At 43.5% G+C, this 25,802-nt stretch overlaps 1 long non-coding RNA gene across 2 annotated transcripts in view; it reads right to left on the reverse strand.

Annotated features, from left to right (window-relative positions):
* The window catches only part of LOC118772514, a 61,808-nt gene that overhangs the window by 2,653 nt on the left and 33,353 nt on the right, over positions 1-25,802 (reverse strand). For both annotated transcript variants that reach the window (XR_005004704.1, XR_005004705.1), the window contains exon 3: positions 10,578-11,907. This is a non-coding gene — a long non-coding RNA (uncharacterized LOC118772514). The remainder of the gene's footprint in view (positions 1-10,577; positions 11,908-25,802) is intronic.

Here is a 25,802-nt window from a genome sequence, read left to right on the forward strand (position 1 = left end):
AAGAACAGTTTCATTACACAATGAAAAAATGTTATTTTCAAACTTGTCCTGAAATCCTTTCACACAAAGAATGAACTAAATATTCCACTTGTGTAATGTCATTACATTCTTAAACTGCAAAATTATTGGATTCATATTTCTTAAGAAAGCAGACAAACGAAAAAATTAACTATTCACGCTGTAGCAGTGGGGAGGACTGGTCTCTGATGACATTATCATGGTAACTAAGAGTTGTGGTATTGGAAGCAGAAGAAAGGCTCTCTGTGGTGCCTTTCTGAGGCAGGGGAGGGAAGCTCTGTGTGCTTTTGTCTCTGGGCCCTGGCTGGCCACAGTGGGTCTGAGAGCCTAGCCTGCTCTCCCAGCCTTGATATTGTGTCTGCCCGACAAAGACGTAGACCCTCATTAAAAATACATGTCATTGGATCACACCTCGCATGAATCAAGTGATTTTGCTCTGCCATAAGTGAGCATGACTGAGCCGTGAATGGGGGGCCGTGGACGGCTATGCCAATAGAGCGCCGTGCAGAGTCCCCATGGGAACCACCTCTTCACCAAGGGGCGCTCATTTAGCCATTGTTCATCTGTTAACCACAGCTTTCCTAAAACTCCTTTTTATAGACACTGCAAAGCAAACCTCAGCCCACATGTTTATGCCGAAAAAAAAAGAAAGTATGAAAGAGAGGCAGAGAGAAAGCGGGGGAAACGGCAAGAGAAAGACAGAGAGAAGAAAATTAAAATAGCAAGAAATGAAACTGATCAGAAGTAAAATGGACAGGACCACAAAATGTCCTGGGTTGAGATATGTGTGTATTTTCTGTCTGGATCTAACGATGTTAGGCATCACTGGGAGTCGATAGGTTTGCCACCCGCCCCCACCAGCCTATCCTCACTTGTTTTCCTGTACTTAGTCCACTGGTTCGGTGCATGGCTCAGAGCGCTTTACTTTCTTCCTTTTTTTAGCCCGTTATTCTTAAGATATCCCATAATACATTATCTAATAGTGCTCAGGTCATTGAAACGATACCTTGTAATTATCTATCTAAGGGAATGAGGCATGGTTGTATTGAAACCAGGTCATTCAGCGCTGTATCTGCAGCCTCACCAGACCTCTGAGGCACAGCCAGTCCTGATTCATTTACTGGGAGGATTGTGCAATTCCCACTAGAATCCACAATGAGGACATCAAGTGTGCACTTTCCTTTCCAATGGACACTGAGAGCAGTCTGTTCTTCTGGTTACAGCAAACTTTTACTTCAATCTTTGTTTAGAAAAATAAATATATTCATGCAGCTTTTGACAGTCTCTCTACACTTAAATGTGTCCCAGAGGGACAGCACAGAGTATGTGAATGACAATGAATTTGCCCAAAGTGAAGTTCAAAACACAGCAAAGGCTATATCTGAGGCCAGGGAGGACAGGACAGATCAACACTGATTCTGGGCCACAGAGAGAGTGAACTTGGTAATGTTGGTAATATGAATACAAAGGAACATATACGTGTGTGTGTGTGTGTGTATGTGTGTGTGGGTGCGCACACCTGTGTGTGTGTTGGTTTATGGTGTTGTGTACATACACTCCAGAATATATCAGTCGCATATATATCAGCACACAAATAACCCTGCTTTACAGGAATCACAAATATGGGAGCTTGCACATCCCCCCCCCCCCCCCCCTCCCTTTCCCACCTCCTTATGCTCACAGAGCAAGGACCCCTGGATTCTTTTCTGCAGCTGTCTGCTGTGTGCCTGATTGAAAAGTAAGGTGGCACGGTGCATGCTATTTCAAAGGCGTGAATACATGTTTAAATAAGTGCCCGATCGATATGTGGTATTTTACCGTATTATGTCAGGAGATTGAAGCCAATGCCACTTGCATTGATAACAACCTCTTGTATGCCCACTTGTATTGAAACCTGGAAATACTCATCTCCTTTGGGGTGAACCAAGTTCTGCAGAGCTGATGGTTTTTAAGCAAGAATAATCTGAATAAATTTGAAGAAGGATTATGCTGCGTTAGCTGGGACTTACCTTATCCCAGAATCCACCATGCAAATCAATGTCTAAAAATAATGATGATGAGAAAAAAAACATCAGGTTTATTCTAAAGATAACACGGAAGATGTGGTCATTGTAAGTGCTGCATTGGTAATATTATGTGCAAAAAACATTATTACTAATACACTGGGCACAGCGGTAAATAGGAACTGCTTGATTAAAAAAAGAAATTTTCACTGCCTAGGAGTCTTTTAAGGCTGTATGAATATCACCATTCATATTCTTCATCTTTATAAACACCAGCAGCACATCATCCTCCAGCTTCATGCCGACTGACTCACAGTCATGTCCTCATTTAGCTGCATTGTTCTCATATGTATATGCAAACCACTAAATGTACTATAACCAAGGATCTTAACAGTATGTAAAAAAAGCCAGTGCGGTCGAATGCATAGTGCAAATTACCTGAAGACATTTAGCGCTAATGGAGGTACAAAGAGTTCCTTCTAAATTGACAAATAGGTGTGTTTGTTTGCAGGTCAAATTCGAAGACAAATTATTAGTAGTAAAGGGCTCTTGATGTCAAAAGGTTCTCCTCAGTCGTTGTTTTTTAATATTTCCTGGGCATGTTCAGAGCTAGGAAAAACCCCCTTTTCTTATTATGCTGCATGTGTGTAGAACAACTTGCAACAACTTCTGAAATTAGACGTCGACATATCATTGAGAGACTTCAAACTCTTTGGGCAAAATACTGTTCGCAGTGTAATTGTTCAGAGTTCAGAGTATAACTGTTTTTCATCGGCTTGACTATTTTATTACCATCTTTGTATGACTTTACATGACATGTATATTGGTGTGTTGTTGTATTCTGTATTGTTCAATTCTGTTTTAATTTTTTGCTAATTCTTTTGCTCTCTTGGCCAGGTCTCCCTCAAGGAAGCTATAACACTAGGGACATCCTCATTAAATAAAGGAAATAAATGTCAAAAACTGTTATTTTACAACATTATAATAGACTTGTATGTTATGAATTTAATCTTTGAAGTAATAGGGACACAAGCATATGATAACAAGTAAATTTAATTATCAAATAAACTGACAATTTACAAATGGCTCTACACACTGTTATAATGCTACATTGCTACATAAATGTAGCACAAAGCTACATTTGTATGAGCACTCCGTAACAGTCATGATACAGTTATGGAATAGCAGTGTCAACAAAAACTTTAAAATTTAGCAGAACTGTATGGGTGCAATATTTGAGAAGCACAAACTAAATTTTTGTTGGTAAGATAATATGTTTTGAGCCAAAATCAAATATTAATATTCATTCACAAAAAAAGAATTAGCAAGCTAGTTTACACTCATTTTCAGTGTAAGAAATAACAAGGTGCAATGGGCAGCAAAGGCAAAGCTCCAGGGGCGAGAGAAAGTGAGAGCGAGAGAGAGCGAGAGAGAGAGAGAGAGAGGTTGGCAGGAAGGAGGATAAACCCCAGAAGCGATTGTGTGTCAGCCCCAGCTGAGCAGACATTTTGTTGACACGCTGATAGGGATTTAAGCAGTGGGTGGGTGGGTGGCTGAGCTAGGTGAGAGAATGAGGGAGACAGGGGTTTGGGGGGAATGAGAGACGGCTCACAAAAGTGCCGTTACTAAGCTTGATTTCAGCGCAAGTTGAGACGATTAGGCAGGGGAGCGATTGGGAGGTGGGGGCTCCTCCAGGCCAAAGACATGTCTATTGAGGTGATGAGGAGGGGGGGTCTCTTTCAGCTCAACTAATGAAGCATAAGCTCAGATGAATAATGGAATCTACCAGAGGGTGGGATGGTGTCTTCCTCGCCTGTTCAATCACTTCCTTTCTTTTGAAAACGTCTTATGAGGTATAAGCCCCACCTCTTAAAGGAATAACCATCTATATACTTATACAGTGTATATAGTTCATGTACTGTAAACAGTATTCATATTTACACAGGCACAGTGATGGTAATATGTTATTATTACCTAAGAAGTTCCTGTGAGAGATGTGCTGGTTTGTGCTGAGTGCTAATTTGACATGCCTTACAAAATTGGAAGTCACTGGTTATCTTTCACATATCTATACTTTTCCTACCATGATTTTCTCTTTCCTACACCTTCTGATATTATTTGGTATTTGCTAATCCAGCACCCTTACCCAGGGGAACCAATAATGCTGGCATGTTCTGTAAGTGATTTCCATGTTTTAGGTAAAGTATGTTGCTCCAGGTGAAATACTGGGATTCAAGTCAGGTCTGTAGAAAAACACTCTACCCACTACAAACACCAGCTTCCCTAGATCATGAGCCCTGATCCCACAAAATCCTCTGCTCATGGCCAAAGCTGCTTCACTACCCTTTTATACTGGCAAGCTTCCTATAGTTCTCCATGTTTCATTCAGCAGCAAACTTTGCCCCCACAGTGCGTCAGTTTCCTAATCAAATGCAAAAACAGGGCCACATGAACTCTTCGCCCACAGTAATGAGGTGCAGATCTATTCCAGGGCTCTGGAGTTCACTTCTTTCAGACTGGGTTCCGTGAGGTCTGAAGTCAAGGCAATGATCAAACTGAAAATGTATGTGAGATGTATCTTCCTACAGCTAAAGAGCAACAAAGTTTGTATTTTCCAAACTTCCACTTCTATATTCAAGTGTACTCAAGGTTGTTCCCTCACAAAGTCAGACCAAGGAAAAGTTTGCTCAAACATATCAATTATACATCAGTCTGTCCAGTTAGTCACATGTAGGGAGTGTGCATGGGTTGTCCAACCATATTCCTGGAGTCTAATTTACAAATACTAGGGAGACTTTCCTAGACATCCTAAGATTAAATCCAGCCTCCAACTAGATACATATTAAGGTTAAGCACTAAAGATGAATAAACTATGGTGGCATTTCAGGAACCTACACATTGATTTCACAAAAGACCAAAAATATCAGCAAAAAGAGCAAGTAAATTAATGTTTAGACATAAAAATACATTCAGGTTTAGATGAGGTGATCTACCTCAATATTCACACAAGTGTGTCTCATAAGCAACACAAATGCATAAAGTGAGGAGAGATGTGGCAGGGGGGGCTTATGCATATAATCAGATGAGTGTGAAACGGCTTTATACTTATAGAGACAATGGAGGCCTGCCCATCAGACAGCAGTGTCATAAACCAGTGAGATGGAGAAGTACAGACAGCGGAGGAGGGGGATGGAGGGAACAACTGACTGGAGGGCTGTGTGAGTGTGTGGTGGTGCGTGGGGAGACTGGTTAGGTCGTCTGGCCTGGAGCCCGTCTCGCCTCTAAAGCAGCCTGAAGTTGTCAGGTATGCAAACGAAGGCAGCGCCACTTATTCAACGACCAAACACATTTGTGTCTGGGCCCAGACAGCCAGAGCTGCATAACAGATGAGACCCCGTTCTGACCTTGACCTCTGGGGTCCTTCTTCACCTGCTGCTGAAGCATTCAGCGCAGCTGGGCTGTCTAGCCAGGGCCTGACAGTACGGCGTACACTTTCGCCCGTTCTCACGCTTGGTTACTGGTCCCTCAAATTCCGGCATGTCTCCCCAGCACAGTATAATATTTATGTAGTGCATTGTGCTCGGCTGCCATTATCTGAATGCCTGTGCCGGACCTCCATCCTTGGCATGGACTAGTGTATGCCGGGGCGGGTTGGCGGGGTCAGGGCTTGCCGACGTTGCTCCCCACTTCACCTGATTTTGGTGTCTGTTGAGTGTGCATCTTTCGTTCTACATGCAAGTTTCAGGGTTGGTTTTCAGGCCTGCTAAGCCCCTGGCCTACAGCATCTTCACTCCATATTTATCTGAGCTCTCTGTCTTGCCCATTACTCCCCTGTGCCTCTCAGTGCCCCCTCACATTCTTATTAACACACAGGCCCTACCCTGTGCTTCCACACACCCCTGGCTACAAAGCAGATAGTTTAATGACACATCTAGTGCTCCCTTGTCTGTTCCCTTTCATACACCTGTGTATTTCAGTGGTGCTCCATAATGCTGTTTGGAGCACTGTCTCCACTGCTGAGTGTTCCAGGAGTTTCTAATGACATAATCAGTGACTTGGATGAATGCATGAATACATTTCCCCTCAGCCTGCAATCTGGGCTGTTCCTTTGAATTGCATTTTTAAAGGCACCCCAACATTTCGGAGTACCCTTCAAGGGCATCAGTGATGCTTTCATTTGCATATTCCATTACTGCAATGGGCAAGGCACAAATAAAACTTTTTTAAAAATCAGACTTAAGCATCCTTGTAAAATACACTGCACAAAGGGGAAAAGTGCAAGTCCAGTCTGAGACATACATTTTTCAATGAGACTGGGCCTAAAAGCTAGTGGCTTGAAATAGTTCAGACGAAGCTAAATAAACATGTTAACAATAGTTCATACTTTCTTTTTCACATATATATATATATATATATATATATATATATATATATATATATATATATAAAAGACTGACAACATCTGGTGAATGGCACAGGAACTATTTTACATGTCTCTGAATAAGAACTCCTTTAAAAAAATCTAATTTCTATTAACATCAAGAAAATATATTATGAAATTTACAAAAAAAAGAGTTACAACCATAGTACTGTGTAAAACGCTACTGTAACTCATTCCTGGATAATATGAATATTTTGTTTGCAAAATATATATAATGCAAAACAGCAGAAGAAATTAATGACTCATAAGGTGTTTTTTAAATGTGGGAATTGTTTCTCTTTATTTGAATTTAACTTGCCACCTACACCATCTCATTATTTGTAGGAATACACACACACACACAAACACACAAACACACACACACACACAAACACAGAAAGGAAAATGTTAAATAGTTCTGGAAGGCTTAAGAAACTGCAGTAAATTATTTCAACAACATGAGAGGACCACATTCAATAAATATCTTGGCAAATAAAAGTAATGGGTCCTTACAGTAAAGAAAGCTTTATGAGAAAAAGCTGTTTAAGGACAGTGTATTTTAACAGCAGGGCTGTTACTGTGAATGAAAATACATTAAAAAATAAAAGCGATATTCTAATCGATACTAAAGCGATAAACAAATCATGTTAACCTATAAAATATCATTAACATGACATTATTTATTGTCATTAATATATTAATATACCTATTCCATTTTCTTTTTAGGCTCTTCATTGATGAGCACTTACGTGAAAAATAATCGTAATTTTGTATTTCTTTGAATAGAAAAGAGCATATATGGTTATTCTCGATCTCTCATGTTATGCATACACACACCATATATTGAGAGGGCCTGGGAAGTTCATCTGTTCTCACATTGTCTCATCATGGGCACGTTTGAGGACGTCTAAGCCTGATTGGCCGCAAATGAAGGCTGGTGTTAAATGTGTCGGAGTGTGGTCCTCTCTCGGTTTAACCCTGCTCTGTCCTGCTGCCTCTCTGTGAGCGGGGCACTGTCTGACTCTCTTCCTGCCGGAGGTGTACGTTTCCTCATCTCTAGCACCTAAGGGGTGAAGTCTGGCCGCCCCTCCCTCCGCCGCATCGCCTGCCTGCTCCTGCTCCTGCTCCCGCTCCTGCTCTTACAGGATTTAGTGTACCAGCCTCCCTTTTCTCCCAGTGCTGAATTATGCATAATTGTAGTGGCGTACTTACACACATGCCTCCGCTAAGCATTATCATAAAAGCATTTTTTTGTTCATGGAAGTGGGGGGGGGGTTATGTTTTCTAGTGAATGCATGAACATTCACTTTGAACTGTAAAACACCGTTGATTTGGTGTGCGTGTATGCGTGTATGTGTGTCTGTATTTGCCTGGGTGTAGCGGAGGGGGGGAGGTGGCTCTATATAATTTTGTTTGGAGCATCTGAAAGCATATGGGCTCCCCAGCTGTTCTGAATATGCAAATTGGAAACACAAGCGTGCACTCACTGACCCAGACACACCATTCTTCCTCTGATTTCCCCTTCACATGTGTACTGTCCCAGCCAGACAGTCTCATCCCCCAAAAATCCTCCCTCTTTATACAACCCATGCGCGCCCTCTTTCTCAACATCGCACGACTACAGACAACAACTTGATAAGCATGGCCGCCATTTTACCCACAAAAGCGACTGTACAGTCCCTCTCTAGCTCTCATGGGCAAACCCTGCCATCATTTTCCAAACTGCCACTACAATGCAGCTTGGCTGATTGTGGACTTGCTTCAATTAAAATGGCTTGAATAAGAAATTAACAGGGTGCTGCGAGGAGCCCCTCTTTGTGTAATTGAGAGCGCATGCGATTCCTTATCCCCCCTCATTGTTACAAGTACTCCCATTTTGCAAGCTTTTTCTCTCCTCCGTTTTAAATACGTTCTTTTATGTAACCCCAACGCCCAGCTCAATGATGACACTCCTGTCTAAACAGATCTGAACACAGATCTGAAAAAGAACTGTGTGGAAAATCGATTATACCCTTAACACCATTTTCAACAACTCTTAGTTTGATGTGGTCTGTCTTAATGTACAATAATTGGCTTTGAGGTTTATGAAAAACATATGGTTTAATCACAATGACATTATATCAAAAATACTTTCTACGTTCCCCTGTATGCATCTATTGTAATTTTGCGGTATGGTAGCTCACAATAGATCTACAGCCCCATTACGGATTGTCAAACATATTTCACACTCCTCGCATGCTCTGACACCACACACCAGCTACACTGCTTTGTCCTGTCTTTATGAAAGGACTGAGCGCTAACCAGTGTCTTCCAAAGTGATTCAATTGCTCAGACACATGAGAGCGCAAGTAAAAATGATATGATTACATGGCTTTCAGTTCCCTGTCATGGTTCCCTCATTGTGACAAGTCGGTCTGTGGAGTTGCTGTTGGACATCCTATTGCACTGCTATGGGTCTCTGACTCACTGCATAGCAGCTAAATGCTTAAAGAGCACCAAGGGCTAATCACAAATTTCCCTCACAATGAAAATCTACCATGTGCATGTGATTCTTGAGAAAGAATAACCCCAGGAGTCATGTAAAGGGATGGCCACACGTTGCTTGGCTGATAGTAATTTACTAATAACTTCTCTCTTTGGCAACGTAAATGTGTCAAAAAATGAGATGGAGTACAAATCCTTTAAGGCATTTTTTATGAAGTTCAGAGGAAGGACAAATCTTCCAAAAATCCCAAGGGCCTCCATGCAATTAAGAGGGTTATGGTTAAAAATGGATTTCCTAGCATGTTATTTCCTTAAAACTCTCAAGTGAAAGTGACTACACATGGTAACGAGTTTGAATCGCTGACTATATGACAGCGGAATTACATTACGTGAATTACAAAACTGAGTGTGGGCGTTTTTTTTTTTAATAACCAAAAGGCATCAGATTATTGATTCCTTTTTATCCTTTAATTGTCACATCACTCTGCCGTCACAATCAAAGCCAACAGCTTTCATCACAATATTAAATCAATCATTATGTGGAGCAGGGGTGCAATGCAGTGGATAATATAGAAGGTGTATTTCAAAACCTTTGCTGGACGGGCTTGATGAAACCCTGATTCACCGTAAACCCAAGAACAAAGACCTTGCACTGATGAACATGAAAAGAATATGCAACCCACACTCTCGCCCGCTCTGTGGCTTAACCGCTGATACCGTGATCCCATGCACGCTGACGAGGCCCCAATGAAACGAGCGTGAGGCGCAGCGCTGTCTGGAGGCGCACGGCGCCGCACGCCAAGCAGGGTGTCAAGGCCGCGCGCGTTTGAGTCCCACAAAACAGAAGCACACCAGGCCCTATGGTGGGGAGTGCTGTGCATGGTAATGAGGTCATTATGGTGTGTCTGTCTGGAGCTCGGTGTGGCGCTCCTCTTTACAGTGCGGGATTTGCATACGGGAGGCCGCATAACGCAGACGGTCACAGATGTCCCATATGGCGCAATGTGCGGATGCTGCGTGAGAACAGAGCCGCGCCTCTAAAACACTAAGAGCCACCAAATATTACCATTAATGACATGAGGACAAAAATAAACAGACAAAGAATAGGGTACCAAGGAACCCTGGCACATTGCGTGCCTCTATGCATCCGTGCACCTGCACGTATGTATCATCACCTCGCTGCCCGCTACCTGTGCTGTGCCTTCAGCCGGAGCACAAAGGGTTGATAAAATTAAGAATATGCTAATGTAATTAGTGTCCATTTGCATATTTTCACAGACAGGCAGATGGCATACGTTAAAAGCGGCGCCATCTTCAGCCATGAGACAGCCGGCAGACTGCGGCGGCCATTTTGTCAGCAGCGGTGCCCGTCAGAAGGGGATCGCGGCGCCAGCCTCCCGACATCAGCAGCCTGGCGTGGGATCCCGCAACCCACTCACATCCCAGGGAGTGGGCAGCCACTGCCCGTCCTGACAGCTGCTGTGGCAAGACCCTAACCATTAGATATGCAAGTGAGACAACATGCTAAGCACTATGCCTGCCATTTATTAGCAACGGCTGGAAGCTGGCCTCTGCATTCTTGTGCCACAGCAGAACCTGAGCCGTGAGTAAACAGCATTACGTGCCAATCCGGTCTGGACGGCTGGGCTTACCATGTGAATCAGGCATTGTGGAGCCTCCCCCTCGCTCAGCAGGTTGTGCCCGTGCTAGCCAGAGCTCGCTCTCCCCGACTCCTCGTGGAGGTCCATTTCACCCTGCGCTCACTGCGATGACGGTGTATTCTCTCCGGTCAGGACCAGCATCTCCCATTCGCAGGGGTCAATTCAAATTCATGACAGGATCTTTGTAATTTGCTTCAGACACTTTGGTAAAATAACAAAAGAATATGTCCATCCTCATTCCACAGTGTTTGTTTGCCTGCAGGTGTGTACCACAAAGTGCAGATTGGAGAGCATTTCAAAATCATCAAAAGGTTAGAGAGCATCACTTTAAAAAGGCAGTTGAGAAAGGTCACATGTTGCTTTCAGACAGATGAAGATGCCACTACGTTGGCAACGTGCTCGTAGTCCATTTGTTTCCGCCTTTGTTTCAGTTTGACTTTTGCACTTTTGTTGTCCTGGCTGAGCTTTTTGGGAATAACCTCTCCACAGGGTCCATAACCTGAAATCCATTGTGTTATGAAATTAAGCAATTTGCCCCACAGGAAATATTCAATGTCATTCCTCATGCATCCTGGTAGGATCAGCAGGAGTGAGTGAAGGAAAATTAGGGGTGAAATGCAGATCTGAACCTTGCCTTAGCTGAGAGATCGCTATTAATATTTTTTTTCACAAAGTCCTTTTAGCCTGGTTCATCCGATGCAGAGCTTATGATACATGCTTGGAGGAGGGCTAAAGTAAGGAGGCTGCTCACTTCGATGTCAGAGAGCTCCGTGCTGAATTCTCATGCAAACAGTCAAGGGGAATGTGTAATCAGAAAAAAATAGCAAAACAAGGACCTTTGCCTTTCTTTTTTATTCATTTTCTGGCAAACTTTTATGAGGCAGTGTAGGGCCGAAGAGCCCCTTGGGCGGAACCACACACACACACACACACACAGCGGCTGAGGGTTGAGCCCAGGCCTGATGCGCGCTGGCTGGGACCAGGCTGGGGGAGAGCTGAGAGCTGGGAGGTCCCTGGGCTCCGGTGGCCGGGGGCTGTGTTGGGCGACCCCTAGCAGCCTCTTTCCTCCGTATTGATTTCTCCCGCTGCTTGCTACTGGGGCGCGGGTAGCCGGCGGGGATAGCAGCCCGCCTCGCCTGCCCACTCCGTCGCTCCCTGCTTGGCCTCGACCGGCTCCCTGAGACCCAAAGACTGGGAGAGGGGGCCAGAGGAGGAGAGGAAGCGGAGAGCCCGTGGCGATCAACAGCTGTGCTCGCCTGCTCCAAGTTCACTCTTCCACCCAGACACCGTCCTCCTCCTCCTCCCACGCCCGCTCCTCCTCCTGTACACAAACAAGCAGAGAGAGAGAGAGAAAAAAAAGAAGTTCAGCTTTAACTTTCTGCATTTCGCCCATTCCGCGTTCCATGCAAATGCCAATCCGCCCCTTTGATCAGGGAGATGTGGAAGGTGAATATTTTGGCATCAGCTCAGTTCGCGATGTGAACTCCATAACCTTAAAAGAACAGCTGAAATGAGAGAATTTTGAGTTAACCGCACAGGCCTGGAAGAAACTACCTGCCAAGAAAACTCACTTCCATTTCCAAGACGACTTCTTATGGATGAGCCAGTGACAGTGGGATTGGGCCTATTATAAAATCACCAACACTCTAGAGGCATTCATTAAAAATGTTATCTCCCCAAAATGCACCTTTTACCCACAACCCCTCTTGCAATGAGGGTGTCACACTTGCAGATAAATACTTCCAGTTTGTTCAAGTGTTTTGTTCGTCACTAACAGGATGCCTGGAATACAAACACATTTCCATAACTTGTGTACAGAGTAGGACACAGACTCTCAACAGCTATACCATTCTTAATGTATAGTCTATACGTGTTCGCACAAAAATGTCCCAAAGCTAAAAAAAATGCCTTTCCACTTGTGTTATTTGAAATTATTCAAATGGTTTCAGCAGCCTGTTATCATGTTAATGGCTGCACACACATTCCTTTATGGACTCGCAGTCCCATTGTGTCCTTAAACTGTGAAAGACCACTGGCAACCCCCTGCCCCCTGCCACACACACTCACACAAGCACCTCCAAAAGTGGGAAAAGGGGAATGAAACAACCCTAGAGATGGTTGAGATAAAGAAATAAAGTTTGGAGAGTTACAAATAGTTTGAAAAGCAAGCACTGGAGTGAGCCTGGGATGGCTGAGACAGAGTGCAAGAGATAGAGAAAAAGAGAGCGAGAGAGGGAGAGAGACTGCAGTAGGGGGTGGGACGGGGGGCAAGGGGGAACTGGGGGTGAGGAGGATGTCTCAGACACAATAATACTATTCATTGGGCCCAGACATGGGTGTTAACTCCCCTCCGACAGGACACAATGGGGTTCCCTGGCATTCAGACAGCCTTGGTGATATTGTTAGTTCAGGGCTGCATTTGCCCCGCCACGGGATAAAGCGACGCCATTGTGCGGACCGGCAGGATGGATGGAGGGAGGCTTGAGAAGTGAAAGGCAAAGAAAGAGAGAACAGTGCATTTGTATATCTGTCAGCTCGGGGGGGGGGGGGGGGGGGGGGGGGGGGGCTAAGCCCCATGGCATTGGACTTGTGTAAAAAAAAATTAAAAAGGGAGAGGGGGAGAGACGAAAGATCGCACTATAAATATTATTGAAGCAACCAAGCACAGAACTAAAGAACCGCGGAAGGGGGCGGGAGAGAAAGGAATATAGGAATGAAGGAAGGCTTTTTGGGGTGGGTTGGGGCAAATATGGCAGTGATGCTAGTAGTCAATGTATTTTTTTCCACCCTGCCTTGGTAGATAGAGAGAGGGAGCTGAAAGAGAGAGAAGAGCGACAGAGGGAAAAAAGAGGAGAGAGAGAGAAAGGTGGCATGTAGCTGCCGTAGCTGCCGCTTGGCTTGAGATCAGGCTGAGCTGACGTCCAACTACCGCGAGATGCGCTTTCCTCCCGCTCTGTATCCCCCATCTTTTTTCAGTCCGTATCTCGAGAATGAGCGGAGGGAGAGGAGAGGAGAGGAGAGGGGAGAGGGTGACGGGTGGGTGAGTGCGATACCAGCTCTGTGCGCATGGCAGGGTGAGGAAAGGTTGTGGCCAGGAGCCCCCCCATCGAAAATTCAGGGTGCGCATACACCCTGGCGCACAAAACTCAATGCACACAGTCCATTTACACCTCCGCGGGCGTCTCCAAACGCATTTACACAATAACACGCGGGATAGGACAATGAGATTGCAGGGGGCACTTACGAATTTACCTATTTTCTGTTTATACACCGCCATACACTATGGAACATTCTTTATGAGATACAGTCCTTGTTTATTACCCAGGGTGGAGGTAGCAAGCAGAGGGAATAAAATTATAACCACAGTCTCTAAAAACAAGCAACAAATGATTTAATTTTTGCAATGTACGAAATAATATTCCAGTCTTGCTCTCTTAAAGTGCATCTTTATGGTTCACAGGTTTGAACTTAGAAGGACTGTGCTGTCCTCAGTCTAAGTGAGTCACAAGGGAAAAAACCCTGATATTAAATGTGGAAAGCACTGACTGCATGCACCGATTGGTTGACAGCCCGATAGTTCAAGTTCAACCCACGAATAGGAGCACTCACTCAGGGCAGTGCTGTCATTGTATGGATATCAAACACACCAGTCTATCAAAATCTGTCTGAAAGCCCTTAAGATATTCTTAAGAAATTACATACATTTTAACATTAATACAATTAGGCGGTATTGAAAAATGCATTGTATCACTTCTTTCCAAAAGACCAACTTGAGGACACATTTTTAGACAATGTAAAAATGGGTAGATTGCATAACAGTCATGGGCAGTGTTTGCACATTGTGTGAAAAAACACAACCAAGTATGCCAACCCCAGATGCATTGTCTACACGTTAGCATCCGCTACAGCTGAATCGTGCTGGATCCTTATGTGTGAAGATCTTTTTCCAGTGAAGCGTTAATAAATTTAGTGGGAGCTGTCCCTGATCTTGATTCCTTTTGCGCACACACACACACACACACACACACTCCTCCTGTTACACGATCGCTGCCCCTACTGCACCGCGCGCGCACACACACACACACACACACACACACACACACACACACACACACACACACTGTACACAACCTGCTTTTACTAACATCACTTTGTTTGTTCCCCCTCTGGTTAACTCTGACCATTTGTTCCCATGGCAACCTTGCCTCCTCTACTCTCCATGAGTGACGCTGGGCCAGAGGAGGTGCTTCCCGCTCTCTCGTTAGGGGGAGTCTCCCTGATCTCACCGCTGCTGTGCCACTGATGAGGACAGTTGGACAGGGAGAGAGGAGAGAGGGAGAGGAACAGAGAAGGGGAAGATGCTGTTTCTTTAGACCTCTGATCTTATTCTGCCGAGTGGTTCTGAAATTTAGAGGTAAATCATGCAAAATGATGCCTTGAGAAGCAGATGGTGGCTTGGGAACATCTAGCTGTGAGAAAAAAAAACAGATGAAACAGGTTGTGTAAAAGAATGTAGGCATGTGTTTATGAATGTATGCATGTCTGATAATTTTTGCATGAACGCAAACACACACACATACACACACACACACACACACTGTTATAATAATAGGATTTGAATTATCGGAATTTCTCATAGAACTTGCTCCTTCTTCTGCCTTGAATTTTTTTCAGTTACAAAAAATATCTGCACAAAATATATACACATTTAACACATTTAAGCAGAATATGGGCTTTTTCACTAGAATTGTTTTATTTTTTGATATACTTTATGTCCCAGATGTTCTCCCCCAAAGTTGGCCCTTGGTTTAAAGCAGAGCCAAAGGACTAAATCAAAACAAGTACCCTCAAAAAAATCCAAAGGTAAACTCACAAAAACTGTAAACATTTCTGCAAACTTGTTTCTATCACAGTCCCTGCCTGTGTTTTATTTCTTTGTAAGCTATTTCATGTCTTAGCCAAAATTTACTTTGATATTTATCTAAAGGAAAAAATTATTATAGATGTGGATGCAAAAGCAGGTAACACACAGAGACCTCTCTCTGTCTTAAATTATGATGAAAAGAAGCTGGGACACCTTGGATGCACCTGCATCAGGCTGGACAAATGTGTTGGGAATTTAGGATTTCTAAGTAAACATAAAAATCCTTTAGAATTTTCATATGCTGTTGAGCTGAGAAAGGAATATATTCATGACTGAGTCCTAAAGACAGCCACTTCAGTAAGCCTATTTTGCCTCTTCACAATACTGAAAAAAATCATGTCCCTGACATTTAAAAAATGAATAGTCAAAACACTTGAAACACTTTGAGAGTCTCCCTGCAGAGGACTTGACACTTTACTAAATTTGAAAAGATATTCAGCATTAAATTACAGTTTGTTCAATGCATCTGTGAGGAGAAAACCTGTTAAAAATGTCAATACCTTATTTTTATTATTGATTTACACTTGGATATTTAATATATTTTTCAATTAAATTAACCAACATCCTTTTTTCATAACTATAAAGCATGTTTGGGATATGAAATAAATGTCCTTTCAAAAAGCTGCAGCTGTATATTTCTCAATTGTAATATGAATTTGTGCTACAGACTCCCTTCCTTTGATATTGCAGTGCTTTTATTCAGCTAGTGGCTCTACAGAAAGGACCCATCTCACTTTCCATACCTCTGACCCTCAACACCCACAGAGGAGAACATTTTAGTCTCAACGGGCACCTTCCTGGGACATGTTCCTAAATAAACACACACACGTTGGCCTCAGCTTTGATGAAGCAGAGGCCCTGTGAGGGGCATTGTAGAGGGGTGTATTCTGGGATGGGGCTGTTTAGGGGGTGGGGTATAGCCCTTCCCTCCTTGGGGGGCTAATGCATCTCAGTGGCTTGGGGGGGGCAGCCATTGTCCCGGCCGAGGGGATTACATTGGCGGGACAGGGCAGACAATGTCCCCCTCCTGTGAGGGAGGGGTCCTGAGCTCCTGAGGAATGAAGGAGGCGGGGTCAACTGCTGACTGACTCAATTAAAGCACAGGGAGAGGGAGGAAGGAGAGAAGGAGATCTATGAGGAGACACTACCGGAGAGGGCGTAGGGAGGGAGAAAGGCTGGGGGGGGGGGGGGGGGGACGGGGTGGAAAAAGGAAAGTAAGAGCATCAGCTAAAAGGTGGCGAAAGGAATTCAAGAAGGGTTTTAGCATGGGATTAGGGGAGGAGCACAAGATAAGACTGGTCTGATAACTCAAAGGAAGCAAAATATTCAGAGAGAGGGGAAAACTGAAGTAGTGGGAAGAGGAGTGGGATGAAAACACGTGAGGGAGGAGCAAAGACAAGGAGAGGTATTAACAGGAGGAACGAGGAGAGGGGTGAGAGCGAAATGGGCGGCTGAGGCGGTGCTTGTACAGTCTCTAATGACTAATGTGTCTCATAACTAGTTGATTCGATTATGAGCGACTTCTACAAAGGATTTTCAAAGATGCGGTCAGAGAGGGCAGGGAAAATGCAGCAAAACCGCAACAAAGAGCGCCGTGGTTCAGCAACACTTAACTGCGGGGATTTGGCAGGCCTGCAGATTGAATGTGCCAGAGCCCATTTGGCAGAGAGGTGTGCGCGTTGATATTGACATGGAGACGGAGCCCTCAAATGTGCGATGCTGGCAGGCGGGCGGGCAGCACTCCCTGTCCCTCCAGGCTGCGGCGGAAACCCCCCGGCCACGCAGCCCCATCCCTAACGCCAGGCTGCCAGACACAAACGCTGAGCCGCTCTCCGACGATTATTGATCCTGAGAGGGAGCAGGCAGCAGAACCAGCACTCCTGCACCATACGGCGCTTAAGCCAACAACTTTCCCCTCACACTGCCGCTTTTATCGAGGTTAAGGAGCTCTTGAAACGCAAGTGGGGGGTCATGATAAAGTTATCTGACATCTTCCGAGAGACCTCTCTAGGCATAACAGTGAAAGTGGATGCTTTTCTGAGACCCTTATAAAACCACAACCTCATGTAAATGCCTGCTGAAACTGCTCATAGGGTTACTAGACACAGGTAAAGTGACAGTAAATGGCAGGAAACCATTTAAGGGAGAAACAGTATGAATTTAATTACAGGAAGACATTTAAAATTAGAACAAAGTCTGTTCTTCTCTGAGAACCGTAATGAAGAGAAGGGATCCAGATATATTACATTTCATCAATTTACATGGCAAAAATGTCAAGCCTCTCTGACAGGACACAGGCTTACTGGTGGCACTATATCTAAATGATTTTACGTGAAATGTCTTACAGGCATTGTCCAAAACAGCCCAGTGAAAACTGGCTGTAAATCTCTTTCTTTTTACAGCTACGCACTTCACAAAGAGTGGAGAGGGAGTTCCAAACAATAGAACAGCCACTCCGGACAAACAGCAAATTAACTTCCTGTTGGTTTTCCCACATTGTGCTCAGTGATTGCCACAATGCTTCTTCTCCTTAGCCTAATTAAGTGAGTGTCTTCTCACGCTGTCATCTCCATCACCATTTGAATTGTGGTAGGATGGGAGGGCAGGAAGGGTGGCCATGTCCTCATGTGTGTTTACAAAAAGGCAGGAACAAAGGCTTGCTGTCCCTGCTTGTAGGGGGGAGATGGTTCATAAAACAACATAAACAGGGCTGGAGAAGGACTGGGAGGCCACATCAATGAACCTGCATGCACACTGATAGGAGTTTTGGGTTGCCAGTGCTCAAGGCACCAGTGTTCCCACTGTGAGACATACACACATTATAATGCTTAAAGAAATTAAGGGTGCTTTCACAGTAGAGCCTTTGGTGCAGACCCGGGTCCGCTTGAGCCGTTAGTTTGGTTCGTTTTGTTGATGTGAAAGCTGTTTTCTGAACTTGGGTGCGCACCAAGGGACCGTACCCAAGTCCTCCAGAAAATGGGGGTCTGGGGTACGGTTCACCTGAACTCCAGTGCGGTTCGCATTTGGTGTGAAAGTTATCCAATCTAAAACCAGGAAGTGAATGCTATTGATGACGTGTAATTTGTGACTAGGGGACAATCACGTGGCAATTCACCCATCTACAAACTACTCGGGAAATAATTGCAGGTAGCCACACTGTTCGCTCACCTTGAGGGTATGCGTGTATGCTCTGCAAGCAAAGCTGCAAATTCATTTTGCATTATCGCCTGTCTCCGCAAAAACCTCCTTATCCAAGCAGCTTGCATCACTCTCAGATAGCGGGATGCATTTAGGGCATAGTGAAAATGCCGAACACGGTTATTTTGGTTCTGACACCATATTAACAAAAAGATGAATAAGAAAACAAATATAGTGTGGCTTTCCATTTTGCCTCCCATTTGCATCGCTGCCTAGCGACAGTGGTAAATAAAAGCTGCACGTTCCTTACGTGTTGGTGACGTAAATGGACCAGGGTTTGCAACCAAAAAATGTAATGTGAAAGGAGACCAGCGGGGGCAGGGGGAGGGGGGGAATAATCGCACTCGAGTTCGGACCAGCAAAACGGACCAAGTGTGAAAACAGCCTAAGCAGTAATTCCGTAATCAGTTTTCCCAAGATCCATCTGATGATGTTTATGAAGAGTAACAGGACATGAGGAAGGCTTCTTCTTGCCCTTGTTCTGGTCTAAGGCCAACCTGCCGTTACTCTCCCTCAGCTACCCCACACCTGCTTCAGTAGTTCAACCGTTCTTTATACACCTTTTTCCACAGCACCCAGAATCCCTCATTTCTCCTTGGGCCACAAAGGATTTCCTACTCAAGAAAGTTTTTCATACTGCATTAAAACTGTTGTCACGGATCACTTTCTAACCACCGTGGCCTTTTTTTTCTATTTTTTTTTTCCGTTGTGTGAATTCTTGCTTTGATTATAAAGGCCTTGTCTTGAAAAAGCAGCAGATTTCACTGCTAGTTAAGACCACAGAGCTGAACTGCCAAAATAAAGCTCCCCTCTATTATTTGGACATAGATCACAGGTCTAATTGAAAATCCAGCTTTAAGACATTCCTGGAAAGTTGCTATGTCTCCTGCCAGCTCTCCCGCCCTGTTTAAATTAGCTGTCTTTTACACTTCAGCCCAGGCAGCCTGGCTCTGCCTCAGTCCAGACAAGGAGGTGCACATGACTGCTGTGCCCCCAGGTCCTAGACCCTGCGCACGCCAAGCTTCAGTCGAGTGTGAAACGAAACACGGTGACATCACAGCCGGGACACAGGCTGACACCGTGCACGGCGTCTGGACCTGTGAGGGAGGTCTAAGCAAAGCACCTGCATGCCTCACCTTCTCCTGCACCTTTACTGGCTACATTGATTGAACTGATAAGCACAACGTGTGACACAGAAAAGTTCGGTTATGTTCGACAATCTGCTGTAGGGGATCTATGCATGTGTGCGACAATGAATTGTCTATGAAATTGAGCAGGCTATAAGATAACCTGTTTTTGTGACCATAAAGTTACAAGAAACAGCTGAAACGATCACAAGATCCAGGTTAACATTTCTGGTTATGGTTTGCCTGTATAATGCACAGCGAAATATACCAATAGATACAATTTACAAAATATTTTTTTAAGGCTGCAGTGAAAGTGAATTAAAATAAACTTTACTTAAATAAGTATTATCACTAATATGAAAAACAAAATAGGAATGCAATCTCTTCATCATTGGTGTAAATGCAATCTCAGTAAAAAGGCATACAAATAAAGACAGAAAACCTAGTGTTTTTCATTTATGTGTTTTTGCCCAACATTGCTAATTTGGTGACCACTTGGGCCAGAGCACAGCTCTTTGTAAGACTGGCAGGTGTCTCAGTGTCAGTGTGTGGGTCTCCGTGTCTGCTCACAGATAGCTTGTTAATTTGCAGAACCTTAGACAGTTGGTCAAGAACTAGACAATGGCTCCAACGTATTAGAGACTAGTGTCAGTGAGCTCCCTCTCCCTCTGTCTGTGTGTGTGTGTGTGTGTGTGTGTGTGCGCACATGCATACTTATAAGTGTGTCTGTCTGTGTGCACACATTAAATCAATGAGGGATGTGTATGTATTGTATAAGTACACAGACCCTGTGTATATATTAGCAATGTGATTTGACCCTGGCAGGCTGAACTACTGTTTTGCGTCGCACTGGGCGTGGGAAAAAGAGGAGACTTCTTTTCACAGCTGCTCTGGCCGTTGCATTGAACCAATGGAGGCCTACACCACAGCCACCCCCCCCCCCCCCACCCCATTTCTTTCCCATTCACTTAGCAGCCTGCTGCCTTTCAGAGTACTCCCCCCTCCTGCCTTCATAAATACACCTCACTATTCAAGGCCTAGTTTGCATGGAAATGCCAGAGGCCTGCTCTACTGGTGAAGCCTGCCGTTTTCCTGCTAGAAGAAATCTCTCATATGCACCGTTCCACTGGACTCATGTTCACATTTACACACTCCCATTTCTGACCCTGTGCTCTTTCCAAAGCCCAAACTCACTCCAGCTACTCTTTTAGACATTCCTGAAACTCATTATCGGTCAGATTATTTTCCGTCTGTTTCTTCATTCAGAAAGAACACTCTCTACCTAACGCCACTGTAGATAGACTTTAATTTATGTTAACATACGCCAATATTCCCCTCCTGGACCCCCCCCCCTCCCCCTCCCTTGGCTCCCCCTATTCACTGAATTCATTTAAAGAGATTTATTTCCTATCAAGCCGTATAATGCGGGGGCATAATTTAAATCAACTTATAAGAACAGCCGTGCAGAACAGTTTATGCATACAAATCTGTAAAGCTCAGAAAAATCTTGGCAAGTCACAGGCTTTCCAACAAATGCAAAGTTTGGCAGCCATGAATATTTGCACAAACCTGGGATTAGCTGTTATTACTGAGCCACATATCAATCTTATATCAAAAATATATGTAATATTTCCTATTTTTGACTATTTGTTTCACAGATGTGCTCTTGGTAATATAGCAAAGAGAAACAATAGGGGCTGGGAAAATAACATTCTCTCTAAATCTCCCAGTTCAAAGCAAGATTAAGAAATGGAGTTACAAACTTTATAGAGCAACATCTAAAATTATACAGACATTATGCATGGCTGAATTTCTCTTTTTGCCTAACTTGACAAATACAAAATATTAAAATGTTTTCACCAGTAGACAAGATGTAAAAATAATTGGTCAAACTTAAAACACATGTTAATGTACTAATGCTTAGCCATGCTATTGTTTAAAAGATTAACAGTATTATTGTACTGTTGTATTACAGTATTGTTTACAGTATTTTACTATTACAATCATGGAGTACCATATACAGGAGCAGCTATCACTTCACAAATTACTTACCCAGACATTTTGACTAAATTGTAGCAAATAAATTCTGGACTTGTGTCTATGTCCTTTTTAGCTAAACACAACATTGCATGGCAGAGTGTTGCAATGGCACACGTTTTTAAATGGCATCTCAGGACCAATGGCCACTGATGGAGCTAATATTCATTAGAGGATAGACCGTGAATATCCAAAGGGCATTGGCAGCAGGGTTAGACAAGAGAAATCTGCTGGAGAACCAGGGAGGAGCCCCTCTCTTCAGCCCAATAGGCCATGAAGACTAGGACGGAACCTGCAGGGGGGGGGTTGAAGCCAAAGATATGGCAGGGCAGATGTGGGTCTGCAGCACTGTAAATGAAGGGATTACTTCTTCCATACTGGAGCTTATCCATAAGCATAGGAAATGGTGTGGAACAGTGCTATGTGTGTGGAGACAGCAACCCGGCCTCCATTTCAAGAATCACTCTGGCATACATGAGCTTTCTTACACTGGATTCCCACTCCTACAAACATTAATACAGTGCCTTGTTTTGCAGGTTAGCTTCTGTTTTTATGCATATTTAATAGTTACTAGCTCTGTAATGCACAATTGACAAAAGAGCAATTAATTGTCAGATTGTAAAGGGCATACCACTTAATGTGTTAAGGCAATCCAAAGATGGTCTTTGTGAATTGCAGTGGTCTGCAATATTGAATCTGCAACTGAAATAAAAAGGAATTCACTAAAATGCATAAAATATTTACGTGTTATGTGTCTGTTAGTTAAATGTCAACCTCTGCACTCCATACATATTCCTCCAAAGCCCGTCTTCATCGATCCATCTACTTTGCAGATCTGATATTGACTGCTTATATGAAACCAGCAGCTCTATTGAGTCGAAACGAGAGTGCAGCAGAGAGAGGTTGAAAGGTGGCTGAAGAGTATGGATGATAGCCACAGGGTTTAAAATCTCCTCTGATCTTCTGTTTCTGATTCTCAAATGCAATTCTTCCTTTGGGCAACACTGATATAGAACTAGGCCAGTGTCACTGACTGTATTTTTTTTTTGGCCTTAAAGAAAAGCGTTTTTTTTTTTTTTTTCCTCGATGAAGGACTTCCTTTCACTAGACCTGCTTCACTTTTCTGCCTCCCTCTTTTACACTCCTTCTCTCCAGGAGGCTCTCCTCATGCTACTCCCTGAGCCAGCCTGCATGGTGCGGAAGGCAGCCTAGGTTAGCAGGCCAGTGCTGAGTGAAGTGAAGGCCCACTCAGTAAGCAGAATGTTAACGGCTGCATGACTCACTCTCTGGCTTTTTTCGCCATGCATTATGAAAAGTAATCAGAACCCCGTGCATTAAATTGAAAGGACGGGCAGGTTATATATGGCTTCAGCTCCACACTGAAAGCCTCCTTTACAGCTCCTCCTTGTGCAAACCGACCAGTTCCGCTAAATGCGCCGCCTGTTAACTAATGCTGGGAATCAGCAGATTAACACTGCACTCACACCAAAAACTGTGAAATTACAAAGAAATTATGAGGCATGTCGTGGTTTTATATGAAACATTAAATTCCATGTCTTTACAAATAAAAAATGGATAACTTCTCATTGCTTACTGCAACCCCTCATTGCTTTTGTTTCCACCATCAAAATGTGACATCAATTGTAAAATTGTGAAATATCAGGTCCCACAGTAGCAGGAAAAGAGTTTTAAATGCATGGGGTGAAATAGGTAGTCTGAGACATTTATTTGCTGAAAAAGTGCTCTTTTTTCCAATCTGTTTCAAAGTCCCTATGTGTATCCAGAGAACTGTAGCCAAAATTAAATTCAGGAGGGAAAGCCCCAGAACCCCCATCTAGAAAAAAAAGGGGAAAAGTATAGAGTGAGCAGAGAAGAAGGTGGCATTGAACTCTGACTTGAGATTGTGCTGTGAGAGGAGTGGGCGGGGAGGGTCTAGAGAGGGTCAGAGAGAGGGCTTAGGGGGAAAGGAGGCGGGGCTGGGTGAAGGGAGGGGGGGTGGGGCAGTGAGGGAATTAGAAGGGTGAGGGACTAAGCCACCCTCACAGCGTTTCCACATGAGCACACCTTACACATAGACTCTGCCAAGGTCCCCCAAGTATCTCCAAGGGATAAGGAGCTGGGACAAAGGAATTCAAATATAGATTACACAAACGGCTACCCTGCACCTTATCTGCCCGAACGGAGGCTCCTGACAAATTGGATCAGACGATTTAAAGGGAGGGAAAGAGAGAGGGGAAAGGAATGAAGGGTGGAAAAATACAAACATTTCAGAGAGAGTGGGTTTGACTGTAAAATGCATTTCTCATAACGCAGATTAATGGAAGGTTGAGAATACTACATTTCATGTGAAAGTGAGCACGCTTGCTTCCCTTTCTTCAAATAAAATCGCAATAAAGTTTAGAGAGGTGCCATTTATTATGTGGGTTTCATTACAGTGCAAACAAACTCAGATCTGGAACACCATATTCATAAACCTCACTTATTAATCAAAGAAGAGAAAGTGAAATGAAACAAGGCCAGTAGATTCAGATTCTCCAAAATCTGGGACTCAAGTCCCAAACTGAACGCTGGAGGATCCACCTAAATAGAAAGGCCATATTTGGGAATTACACCCATCTTTCACTCATTAGATGAAAATAAGTTAAGGAACCATTTCTGCTCAAAACCCTCACTACCTGCACTCAAATCTTCTTACATGACAGGGCATACATCTTGATTTAATCTCATAGTAATACAATTTGTCCTTAAATATGTATCAAATATAAACAAGTGTAACTTCTTAAACACTAGTGTGAGCTGTGCATTTGCAAAAAGGTTAAGGACAAATAACATTGCAGTTGCGAACACAGGTCACATTGCAGAGATACTTGATTCTTCACGCAGGCTCTGAAGAAAACCAAAAGAATCCAACATGTTTGTTTCATTCTGAGGACTTGGCCTCCGTTGTAATACATTGGGTGGTTTTTTGACACAGAAGAGATATCCTTGGAGTGAATTATGATATGTAATTACTGAGATACTGAGAACACTTGAGTAAACACTCCTCACATTCAATTGTAACTAAATAGAGAAATAAGGATCTGGCCACTTGTTTGCGACAATGTTCTCGGTCATTGTACAGGATTGACAATTACTGACTGTTTAAGTTGTAGCTACACATTAAACAATCAGAGTTTTGTAAATGCCCAACAAAGACGTTGAGCATTCAGCCAGGGCAGTTGTGATATGACGCATGTAGCCTGCACTCACAGGGCCTTGCACTATACAGCCCTTTCAATTATTTTGCCATAGCCAAGGAATTCACATTTTTTTACCATTCAGCAAATGGTTAAGACTTCTGTATTAAAGAATGTTGCTGCAGCCATATTGTACTGCAGTGGATGGGTCGTAGCATTCCTGACATTCTGAAAATGGCACATTCAAGGACTCAGAATACTGTATGACTGTGGCTTCTGTTTCTATTGTTTCCTAGAAATAATCTGATTAACTTTTAACTAACTACTTTTAACTAAGTTTCTGACTACTGCTGTTGAAAGTGAAACTAGGCCTTTCTCAGGTGTGTTTTTGTGTGGACTGGCTATTCTCTCATTATTTGCTTGTATCAGGTATTTCAGCACACTAAGACAATTTTTTTGTCATTCAATTTTTTTCAAAGATTGTCTTTTTTCAAAGATCTTTTCAAAGATCTTTTTTTCACTTTGCTGTCATGAAAAGCATCGTTTTATTTTATATTATGTTATTTTATTCATGTTAATCATGTCTTTGAATCAGAAACAACAATTACCTTCAACAATTACCATAATCCAAAAACCAAATCTTGACATTATGTATCTTTACACTCAAATGACAGCAAGGACACTGGCAAATGAGGACATGAAGTCATGTCACGATTAAAATCCTAACATTCTCTTGTTAAGAATCAGCCATTTA

This window comes from Megalops cyprinoides, chromosome 2 (genome assembly GCF_013368585.1).
Source record: "Megalops cyprinoides isolate fMegCyp1 chromosome 2, fMegCyp1.pri, whole genome shotgun sequence".
NCBI lineage: Eukaryota > Metazoa > Chordata > Actinopteri > Elopiformes > Megalopidae > Megalops > Megalops cyprinoides.